This window comes from Neltuma alba, unplaced genomic scaffold (genome assembly GCF_004799145.2).
Source record: "Neltuma alba isolate B1F8T4 unplaced genomic scaffold, ASM479914v2 tig00004928_pilon, whole genome shotgun sequence".
Lineage (NCBI taxonomy): Eukaryota > Viridiplantae > Streptophyta > Magnoliopsida > Fabales > Fabaceae > Neltuma > Neltuma alba.
Window position 1 is genome coordinate 717,050 of NW_021633912.1, and position 7,870 is coordinate 724,919.

At 34.0% G+C, this 7,870-nt stretch overlaps 1 pseudogene; it reads left to right on the plus strand.

Annotated features, from left to right (window-relative positions):
* The first annotated feature begins 3,970 nt into the window (after positions 1 to 3,970).
* Positions 3,971 to 7,866, plus strand: LOC114746275 (cysteine synthase-like; annotated as a pseudogene).
* The last annotated feature ends 4 nt before the right edge of the window (positions 7,867 to 7,870 follow it).

Sequence of the window (7,870 nt, forward strand, 5' to 3'; positions counted from 1 at the left end):
TCCTAATTATAAGACCCAATTGACTTATTTGAGGAGATTAAGGAAGTAAGTTAAGTTGGTTATTTATAATAAATAAGTGTTGTCATTCTTAAAATATTCTCGCTAATTAAGTATATTGGCTAAAACTATCATTATTAGAAGGATTATCTTGGAAGAAATGCATAAATATAAGAGACAAAATGGATTGGGTCTTATAATTAGGACCAAATAAAAAGTCAAATGGGGTCTTATAATAAGGACCGGAGGAGTATTTTGTAATATAATTAAATGATAACATAAAATAAAAACTAGTAATAAAGTCATATAAGCCTCCTCGTTCACTTAATTACCCTTAAAGTTCAACCATATTAAGGTTAGGGTGTGCTTGCAATTTATCTTATGCATGTCTTAGAGAAAATGGCAGCCCGACAAATGACAAACTGCTGCGGCTTTTTGTTTTTTTCCACTTGATCAATGGTTTCTCTTTTTAAGATTTAGAGTATAAAGGATTTTTGCTTCTCTCAATAAGTATACCTTATGAGATTTGAATTTGTATTTTTTTTTTTATAGAAGTGAGGTTGCTTACCACTTCAATCAAGTTGGTGACTTTCTTTTTTAGCCTTGGTATAATAATGAGCCGTTGACTGCAAACTCTGGCCACGGAAAAAAAACAAAACAAAAAATCGCAGGTTGTATCTAAGACACGGAAGTAAACATGGGGCTTAGCTGTCCGGAACATGGTGTTGATGTTGGTGCCATACTTTTTTTTTTTTTTGGGGTCAAATGTTAGTGTCATACTTCTTCTAAACGAAACTGATAATTTGGTTGAGCGGATTAATTTGGTTGTGAGTTACAACGGTGAAAATCATATAACACTGATTAGAGCGGGAATTACAGCGGGGAAAACTACTATTTCCTCTAAACTTTTCCTCCCACCTTGGTTAAGACACAAATGTGCTTTGTTCCCAGCGAAGCAGAAATGCCTTTGCGTTTTAAAAAACATGCTTTCGTAAAATGTAACCAAAGTCTTCGTGAAAACCAACGCGCTTGATGTATATGCTTTTTATATTCTATCCACTTACTATTATTTACTGTTTTTGCGAACATTTTTGAGGAGATAAATATATTCTCCTAAACTCATTAAGTTATTGTCGAGTATTAATTATTATATTGCTGTTTTTGCGAACATTTTTGCCGTGAAAGTATGAAACAGCAAGCCGTGATTAAAACACATCTCGAGTGTTAACCCAAAAAAAATATATTGAGGAGATAAATATATTCTCCTAAACTCATTAAGTTATTGTCGAGTATTAATTAACCGTTTTAAAAAAGTCTCGATTTGCATGTGACGCTGCCGCGGATTGTTCACGAAACGGGGGATGATTAATGATTTGACTTCCTCCCTTCGCAATCGAAAAATGATTAACTTTATATGCCGAACAAATTATTAAAGTTTCAAAATTTTAATATTATACTCCTATTGTCCTTAATATGAGATACATTTAGCTAATTTAATTAGATTAAAAAAGTTAGGTAAGTTAGTTAATTATAAGAAAAGTGACACATTTTTCCTAAAACACCATAATCATATTTTTTAATACCCCATTTCCCTCTTCTATTTGATTATGGTTGAGGGAGTATCCATAGAGATAATTTAAAAAAAATTGATAAATATGAAAAATGAGTATTATATTTAGGATCAAAATTAATTCAAGAATTGGGTTCTATATTAATGACCGGAAGAGTAGCACAATAATATCTACGTCCTCTCCAAGTCATACACCTTGCAAATATTTTTGTTGGCAAAGAAAACTCTATAAACAGTTTTTTTGTCACCTGCCCTGGTTTTTTTTTGTGTGCCAGAAAACTTGTCCGAGTTATATATATTCATTTGTGGACTTTAATTTATATTTCTTATATTTAATTAATAAAACATGCTCCTCTGTTTTCTATTTATAGGACAGATAGAAAAACTATTTTTGATTCTATTTATAGAATATTGAAATTTTTTTGTATAGATATACAATTTTACTCTAATTTATTATTGTATTGATTTTATTTACATGAAGTATAATATATATATTAAACAAAGATAAAATTAAAAGTTATTAAATTTTAAATGAGAGTTAATGAAGTTTAAAATTTTTATTGATCTGTGTGAAATATGACCAAAGTAATTCTTAAATAGAATCAGATGAGTACTTTAGATGTGCATATTCCGATTAAATACAATGCGAAAAAGTAAATTATACCAGTCATGATCTATAAAAAATTTAATTCATATAAACAAACGAACAATCAATATATCCGACAAAAATATAATTCACAGAACAGTTTTTTTTTTTTAAATACTGCGAGGCTGCGCGGACGTCGAGTTGATAAAATCCGATCAATATAAATGAACAATCAAAGTACCTCTAATTTCTAAATTCTGAGGAAGGACACTGATAAATTCTACGGGGAGTATTGGCATGCTTGGCGTGACAACCAATAAGCATATTTATTTATTTATTTTAAAACCAAATTATTGTAATTAAATTATAAAAAGTAAGAGTTGAGGAGTTATATTTATAATATGCGGCGATATCTTAGCGGTGTGCACGTTCATGTATGATCCGATGGCTGATTTGGCCCGCGCCCGCCTTTTGCGCCTCTTGTTTCTCAGTCAGAACATTTTTCCGCATTTGATTGGAAATCTTTTCCTCTGTCCCTCTGTCATTTTCCCATCAAAAGCAGGTGGGCCAGCGAACATAACTAGAAGCCACCTGGCTCCCATAATTCGACTCTGTATTTTTTTAAAAAAATTATAACAAAATCTAAAAAAATAATTATTAAAAAAATTTAGCCTGTAATAACAAATTTTATAATAAAAAATGATAAATTTTAAGATTTATTTTATAATTATTTCTTAAAAATTTTATCATAACTTTTTTCTTTTCTGGGACCAAAATATTCGACTTTGTTCGCGTATCCGAAGTGAGAGGAAGGTGGCGTTGAGGGCTTTCGAAGATAGGTCATTTTCACCTTTTGAAGATAGGTAATCACACCTTTTCAACTTTAAAAATGTCAAAAAAAGGCAAGAAATAATTTTTAAAGTGATAAAAATGCCACTACCCGCGGCCGCCACCACGGGTCTAATAATGCCGACTCAAGGAGCTTAAAAAACTCTTTTCTCAGTTACCCTCTACCCTAAAACCAAACCCAACTTTCATATTTACTTTAGTGCTAATAAGACCCATTTTAGTTTGACTAAAAAATTGTTTTGTCTTAAAATAGTATTCTAAACCTCTGAAGTAAAACTTAAAACCAACATAATGTTAGATTTTAAAGACTTAAATTTAGAAATCAAAATTAAAATGAGGTTAAAATAGAGACAAAAATAATTTATTTTAAATTTTAAAAACCAAAACTAAAATAAATTCAAATTTTATAAAATAAAAATGATCCTAATTCTGTTTTTTAATTCTAAAAATACTTATATCAAGGTTTTTTTATTCATTATGTTAAGTTTTCAAATTAAAATCGTGTTCTTTTTTTTTTTGGCATGAATTTATAATTTAATTATTTTTTTTATTTTAATAAATTTTTAATTGAGGAGTAAAACACTAAAAATAAATAGTGACAAATGATGGCTCTCCGGCCGCCGCAATGATGCCAGCCGCATTTTGCCCGCACAGATAACATTTATTTTTCAAAATGAAAAACAAATTGGTAATCGTCCTCAAATATCAATTTTCATTGAGTAAGAACCGCCAGGTCTTTCTCCTAGCGTCTGTCGTCCCTTGCGTCTGGAAGAGTGCCAGTCCAGTGTCAACCTTCTGTGATTGACATTCATTTCTGAACAAGATTCTACCGGTGAGCTATTCAACTTCTCCAATCCCATCTCCCTGCTTTAATTTCTTCGAGCGGTTTTCCTTAACCTGATTATTCTTTTGGGAAAATTGCCGCGCTCTCTTTCCTGTTTTGTCATGCCTCCAGCTTTCCGTGCTTACAGATCTTGAATCTTCCTGGTTGGTTGATATATTTCCTTTCTATGGGTTAAGTCTGTGTTCCATTATTCTTCCTAACCACATATATAAATATATTACAGCGGCCTTTCTAAATGCCAGTTTCAGTCTTTTCTCTGCGGATTGACTCATTGATATGTAATGTTTTCCCCTTTCGATTCTTCGTGCCAACTCTAGAGTTAATTTCTGGTGCTCTATTTTTCGGTTTTCCTTTGAATTTTTGCTATATAATTTTCCCGCCAATTAAATTTAGATTGATTCAAGGCGCTGGAACTGGGATTTCGCTACTTTTGGCTTGTAAATTGTAATTTACTTATTTATTTTTAAGATTGTAACTGCGATGTTTTGTCGGATCAATAATAGCTGAACGGTTAAGGTGTTTCAGTTCCCCCCACCTCTTACTGTACGCTGTCACGATCTCCCCCCCCCCCCTAATTGATGAATGAAAATATTAAGGGGGAATCTCGGTACTGCTTCCAATCAATTCAGCTAATCCAAGTCCTGTTTGCTTTATTTTCGAGATCTTGCACCTATTTGTTTATTGACTTATCCTTCTCTTTTTGATTTTGCAGTATTTTGCTAAAAATGGCACAAGAGAAGGCAGCCATCGCAAAAGATGTCACTGAAGTAAGTCATGTACATCCTTTTTTCTTTTCCCTGTCCACGTGCTGAATTATTATAGCTTTCGGTAGATATAACCTCATTTTCGAGATGTACAGTTGATTGGAAAAACTCCGTTGGTATATCTCAACCATATTGTAGATGGTTGCGTTGCCCGAATTGCTGCAAAGCTGGAGATGATGGAACCTTGCTCGAGTGTCAAAGACAGGTATATAGGTCTCTTTAATGGCCTATTTGGAAGAAAACCAGTAAAATGTCATCTTACAATTTTTCCATTAATTTTTACTTAAAGGCTTTTGTTCATATACCCATCTTAATAGCTTAAGTTGATAGTTTGTTGGAAGATCCATTCACTTGACATCACGCAGTCTATAACTTTGAAATAGATGTTGCAGTATCGTAGGCCAAGGCTCTAATCTATTTCGTGCAATAAAAGTTTCTGTTATTAGGATATATATACATACATACACACATATATATATTTCTTTCCTTTGCTGCAGGATAGGATATAGCATGATTGCAGATGCTGAGGAGAAGGGACTCATTACACCGGGTGAAGTTAGTTTTTGTTTTAGTTATTGTCCTTATATGGAATTCTTGTTGTGCATCTTGTTGTGTCATACATCATATGTTTTAAAGGTTCCTTCCTCATTACTCACCAATGAGATTGTTCTGCTTGTATAAATATTTTCTTGCTGACATTGATACTATATTGCTTTTGAATTTTTAAAAGTGATTGCAATTTGCTGATCAACATAAAAGAAATCTGCTGGAAGTCTCTCTCACTCTCTCTCTCTCAACCACAAAATAAGTCGTATAACTCGGATCTATTGCTGATTCTAGATTCATAAAATGGGATTGATTTTACTGACAAGCTTGTTACTTTGTGACAATTGCACGGAAAGTTTGTATATTTTGGTCAATAAAATGCAGAACATGATTAGTGATGACATCACAAAATTTAATGTTGCTTATGATGCAGAGTGTTCTGATTGAGCCTACTAGCGGAAACACTGGCATAGGTCTGGCATTCATGGCTGCCGCTAAGGGTTATAAACTTATTATAACCATGCCTTCTTCAATGAGTCTAGAAAGAAGAACGATTCTTCGAGCTTTTGGGCTGAGTTAGTTCTCACAGATCCAGCCAAGGGTATGAAAGGAGCTGTTCAGAAGGCAGAAGAAATACTGACAAAGACTCCCAATGCTTATATGCTTCAGCAGTTTGAAAATCCTGCCAACCCAAAGGTATTAACTCTGTCATGTTCTTTTCATGGGGCATAAGTTGATCCAAAAAAATAATGCAATTGTTACACACACTCGCACACTTTCTTAGATCCATTATGAGACTACTGGACCAGAGATCTGGAAGGGCTCTGGTGGAAAAGTCGATGCTCTTGTTTCGGGGATAGGGACAGGAGGAACAGTAACAGGTGCTGGGAGATATTTGAAAGAGCAGAATCCTAATGTTAAGGTAGGAATTCACTTTTCTGATTTTTTGTGTTTTTTGCTATATGAATATCCAAAAGCCTAATCTTTTTGTTGGTTTTTCCTTATTATTATTATTATTATTTTTTTAAATGTTACTTAGCTATATGGCATCGAACCAGTTGAAAGTCCAGTGCTGTCTGGGGGTAAACCTGGTGAGTCCTGATTTTTCTCATTATATTCTCTCATCATTTGATTCATGTATATGCTTTACCAATTGCCTGTTGAGGCCGGTGGTGCAGTCGGTATGATGTGGAAAGTGGAATATGTAAATCTCTTCCTGACTAGTAAACTTGGTTTCATGTGGTGCTCCAGAAATCTCATTTCTTCTTGAATTTAACCTTAGTTAGTTAAATGTTATTTATGCTATTCAATTTAAACATTTGATTGTGCTGCATAGAAGTTGTTTGCTTGGATGAGAACTCATTGCTCTGGGACCTTATAGCTTGATTGAGGTACCGCGTGTTCTTTTATCTTCTGGGATTTCTGCTACCTTTGGGTTCAAGGGACCTTAGTTGCATCCCCCCTGGGGACTCCAAAATGGCCTGTTAGTTGAAGTACCTGGTGTTCTTTTATCCATTACCGATTTCTGCTGTCCCCAGGTTTCAGAGACTCTTGTTGCATACCCCCAGCCTAAATTGTCTTATGTGTCAATCGAATGTAATGTAGTCAATGTTTCTCATATGGGTTGCTAATGTTCTTAGTTTCATTCTCATACCGGTTTTGTACTACGGCAACTGTGTGGGTGATTTTCTTTAATCACCACGTGCAAATATGTTTCTTACCATGAATGCATATGTATTATGAAAACATGTAAATACATGCATGTGATGTGTTATTTATCTCTGAATTTGTTCGGAGATCAAAATGACACTTCAACATCTACCTTGTCCATGCCCCTCTGCATCCTCCCGATGAAATGTAAAATAGTCGTATCTTTAGCATCTGTTTTTCTACATAAGTTATTATGGCTGCATTAATATTTATGACGTGCCTACCCACATTTGTGTAAATCGTTCATTCTTACTGAGGAATGTATGGTTGCTGATGTGTAAGGCCCACATAAGATCCAGGGAATTGGTGCTGGCTTCATCCCTGGTGTTTTGGATGTTAATATGCTGGACGAAGTTATCCAAGTGAGCCATTAAAGTTTTGATTGGTTTTATGAATTTTAAATTGATTCATAGATTTGTTACTGTTGTACTGTGTCCTCTGTGAGTAACACGTTGCTGTATGCACTATTCTATCCTATTATCTCCCCCACCCCAATCCCCACTACTTCATGAGAAAATAAACAATTAATTAAAGATTTGCTTTCTTTAAACAAGAAAAAAGATCTGTACTTCCCACTTCATCCTTGGGAGTGGGGGCAATAATTTGATTCATATGTAGGGATGTTGCTAAACAGGAGCTTTGATAAGTAGTATTGGCTCTGGATCTGTCAATTTGTCTCTTTAGTCTTTCTCCGAAAAATAAAAAGGAGGGATAATGCCTTTTTCTTGTGATTATCTTTCTCTTTATTCTCCTTATGAGTTTCTTACGCATTTCTTTAGTCTGAATCCACATTCCATATGCTGATCACTTAATTTTGTCTGCTTTTGCAGATATCAAGTGAAGAAGCTATTGAAACTGCTAAACTTCTTGCATTGAAAGAGGGCTTATTGGTAAGTTCATTGAAAAGATACATCTCAAATAGGATTTTCAGGTGTTGTGTTTTGAAGGCGATCAAGAAAAATTGCTTTTTTGGCAGGTGGGGATATCATCAGGTGCTGCTGCCG